The 3,970-nt window shown below is 42.1% G+C and overlaps 1 protein-coding gene across 1 annotated transcript in view; it reads left to right on the forward strand.

Moving 5' to 3' along the window:
* The window catches only part of ccdc28a (coiled-coil domain containing 28A), an 18,269-nt gene that overhangs the window by 6,450 nt on the left and 7,849 nt on the right, over window positions 1-3,970 (forward strand). The gene's annotated exons all lie outside the window — the stretch shown is intronic.

Below are 3,970 nucleotides of genomic sequence, written 5' to 3' on the forward strand. Positions count from 1 at the left end.
TAAAAGACACCCACCATGAGACCCACTAAATGTGCCCATTAACCAAATGGAGAGAGCCAACTGAAGGTGTTGACCCTCCACATCTATCAAGCCAACTGKAGCACTGGGCCAGACACTCTTAAAGTKGAACTGACAGCATTTTTAGCAACATGAAATCTTATTAAAATMTCTTCATATACAACCCCAGGAAGAATATGMCACTTAAAAAAACAACAACAATACTGAGCTACAGTAGGCCTTTATACAAACAAGCCATTCACCACACAGGCCTGTCATCATTCACTTTGAACTGTATTTGATGSAAAAGGTGACTCAAGGAGCTGAATACCTTTGCAAAAAAAATTATTTTTTAAATGTTAGAATTTTCTTCCACATTAGTGTTTTGTATAGATTGTTGACAAAAAAACAACTATTAAATCYATTTTAATCCCACTTTGTAACACAATAAAATGTGAAGAAATCCAAGGAGTCTGAATACTTTTGCAAGAGACTATATATTTTTGGAGTGATTCCATATTTATTTTGTTAATTGGATAGGAAAGAAAGAGGAGGGTGCTGAAATAGCAGTGGGATGGATTCTAGCCCACTCTGCAGTGGTAGATGTGGATTCTAACCCACTCTGCAGTGGTAGATGTGGATTCTAACCCACTCTGCAGTGGTAGATGTGGATTTTTGAATGACTAATCCTTCCTCTCTCCCCCATACATCATCATCTGTAAGGTCCTCAGTCAAGTGTTGAATTTCAAGAAACAGATTCAACGATAAAGGCAAGGAAGCTTTCAAAACACAAGAAAAGCAGTGATGGTAAGATGGCTGGTAACGACAAACAACGAGGACATTGAATATCTCTTTTTTTTTAAAGCATGATCAACGTTAATAATATCTGTGGCATGATGTTATTAAACAACAGATGTAAGTCGTTCCTTCTGAAACTTGAGCTTGCAGGAGTGGAATGGAACTGCTCAGGGATGTTTACCATGAGGCTATTTGTGATTTATAAACCATTGACGGCTATTGGTGATAATAAATAAAAAACTGGCTACAGAGTTCAGTTGCTGTGAGGGGAGAGAAACTTAGGGATGGATCAACAAACATTGTAGGTAGGGCTGGGCCATATTATATCAAATAAATTGTTTGTAGCGCAATGTTTCCAAGATGGACTGTCTCGCAAGAGAATCAAAGTAATTTTTTTTTCAGTTTTTAAAAGCGCGCTATGCTTTTTTTTTTTGGGGGGGGGGTCTCATCTCCTCGTCTTTCTGTGCGTGTGCACCTTCCCGCTTTGCACACAGGGACACCAAGCTCCTCCCCCTGCCGCTCAACAACAAAAGATGAAATAACTTCTTCCTCCTGACAACAAAGCAGTTTTTAAAACTCCTATTTATATTTTGAGGTTTGGTCCAAATAGAATCGGTCATATGAACACGCCTCATAGTCATTGTTTTACTGTAATAGATGAGAACCGAACCATTCTAAACAATCCCCTTTATGTCTCACTTCCCAAAACGAGACAGAAGCAGACCTTACCTAAAAAACGAGAGTTATCAATGAACCATGAATGTGGGAAAATGAATGGTTCTGTTTGTCGTCGGGTTACCATGTCCGCTTGTTTCGGCCCCAGGTAGAAAAACAAAATTGTCGACTGAAAACAGTCCATTAACAACAACCAGAATGAAAACAGTCATTAAAACAACAACCCAGAATGAAAACAGGTCATTAACAACAACCAGAATGAAACAGTCAGTAGCAACAACCAAAATGAAATCAGTCATTAACAACACCAGAATGAAACAGTCATTAACAAACAACCAGAATGAAACAGTCATTAACAAAACCAGATGAACAGTCATTAGCAACAACCAAAATGAAAAAGATGGGAGTTCTATAGAAGGGGTTCTGAAATACACTCATGGGGGGGGTTCCACTGAAGCAGTTGACTAGCAAACAATTAACTGGGACTTAAACAAAGACACCCACCATGAGGACCCACTAAATGTGCCCATTAACCAAATGGAGAGAGCCAACTGAAGGTATTTGACCCCTCCACATCTATCAAAGCAACTGGGAGCACTTGGGCCAGACACTCTTAAAGCTTGAAACTGACAGCATTTTTAGCAACATGAAATGCTTATAAAATCTCTTTCATATAACAACACCCCAGGAAGAATATGACACTTAAAAAAAACAACAACAATACTTGAGCTACAGTTAGCCTTTATACAAACAAAGCCATCCACCGACAACAGGCCTGTCGATCATTCACTTTGAACCTGTATTTGGATGCAAAAGGTGACTCAGGAGCTAATACCTTCAAAAAAATATTTTTTAAATGTTTGAATTTTCTTACCCACATTAGTGTTTTGTATAGCATTGTTTGACAAAAAAACAACTATTAAATCCATTTTAATCCCACTTTGAACACAAATAAAATGTGCAAGAAATCCAAGGAGTCTGAAATACTTATTGCCAAAGAGACTATATTATTTTTGGAGTGATTCCATATTTATTTGTTAATTGAGTTAGGAAAGAGGCGACAGGCATGATAGCCCGCCAGGTGTTGGATTTAAACTGCATATATGTGTTCATATCACTTTGCCAGTGGTTCAGATGGGATTCTAGCCCACTTCTGCGATGGTGTTGTGGATTCTAACCCACTCTGCAGTGGCGTAGATGTGAGATTCTAACCCACTTCTGCAGTGTCGTAGTGATGTAGCCCACCTGTAGCTTGCCTGCGGGGTATTGGACCCACTCTGCAGTGAAGTCGAAGTGGATTCTACCCAGGCTCTTGCATGTAATGTGGTATTCCTCTAACACCACTCCTGCGAGTGGTAAATGTGGATTCATGGCCCACTCTGGCCTGTTAGTGAGTCAGATGTGGATTTCGTAGTCGCCACTCTCGTGAAGGATGTGTAGATGTGGGATTCTAACCCACTCTGGCAAGTTGGTTAAATGTGGATTCTAGGCCCACTCTGCAGTGGTAGATGTGGACTTGCAGGTGATTCTGAACCACCTGCGGTAATGGATTACCCTCTGCAGTGAGTTACATCTATGGTAAATGGGATTCTAGCCCACTCTGCAGTGGTAGATGTGGATTCTGAACCCACTTCTCCAGTGCGTAGATGTGGATCTAACCACTCTGCAGTGGTAGATGTGGAGTTCTAACCCACTCTGCAGTGGGTAGATGTGGGGATTCTAACCCACTCTGCAGTGGTAGATGTGGATTCTAACCCACTCTGCAGTGGAAAGGTGGATTTCTATGCCCATCTGCAGTGGTAGATGCGGATTTCGCCCACTTTGCATGGTAGATGTGGATTTCTAACCCACTCTGCAGTGGAAAATGTGGATCTAGTCCACTCTGCAGGGTAGGATGGTGGATTTCTAGGCCCACTCCTGCAGTGGTAGATGTGATTCTACCCACTCTGCAGTGGTAAATGTGGGATTCTTAGCCCACTCTGCCAGTGCGTAGGATGTGGCATTCTAACCACTCTGCAGCTGGTAAATGTGGATTCTAGCCCACTCTGCAGTGGTAGATGTGGATTCTAGCCCACTCTTGCAGTGGTTAGATTGTGGAATTCTAACCCACTTCGCAGTGTAAATGTGGATTCTAGCCCACTCTCTGCAGTTGGTAGAGTGGTTCTAGCCACGCTGCTAGTGGTAAGATGTGGATTCTAACCCACTCTGTAGTTGTAGATGTGGATTCTAGCCCACTCTCAGGGTAGAATGTGGATTCTACCACGTCTGACAGGGGTAGGATTGTGGATTCTAGCCACGCTGGCAGTGTAGATTGTGGATTCTAGCCACTCTTAGGCAGGGTAGATGTGGATCTAACCCACTCTGCAGTTGGTAAATGTGGATTCTTAGCCCCACTCCTGCAGTGGTTAGATGTGGATTCTAACCCACTCTGCAGTGGTACAATGTGGATTCTAACCCAACTCTGTAGGGTAAGGATGTGGATTCTAGCCCCACTTGCAGG

The sequence above is a fragment of the Salvelinus sp. IW2-2015 genome, unplaced genomic scaffold, assembly GCF_002910315.2.
Source record: "Salvelinus sp. IW2-2015 unplaced genomic scaffold, ASM291031v2 Un_scaffold1953, whole genome shotgun sequence".
Classification (NCBI taxonomy): domain Eukaryota; kingdom Metazoa; phylum Chordata; class Actinopteri; order Salmoniformes; family Salmonidae; genus Salvelinus; species Salvelinus sp. IW2-2015.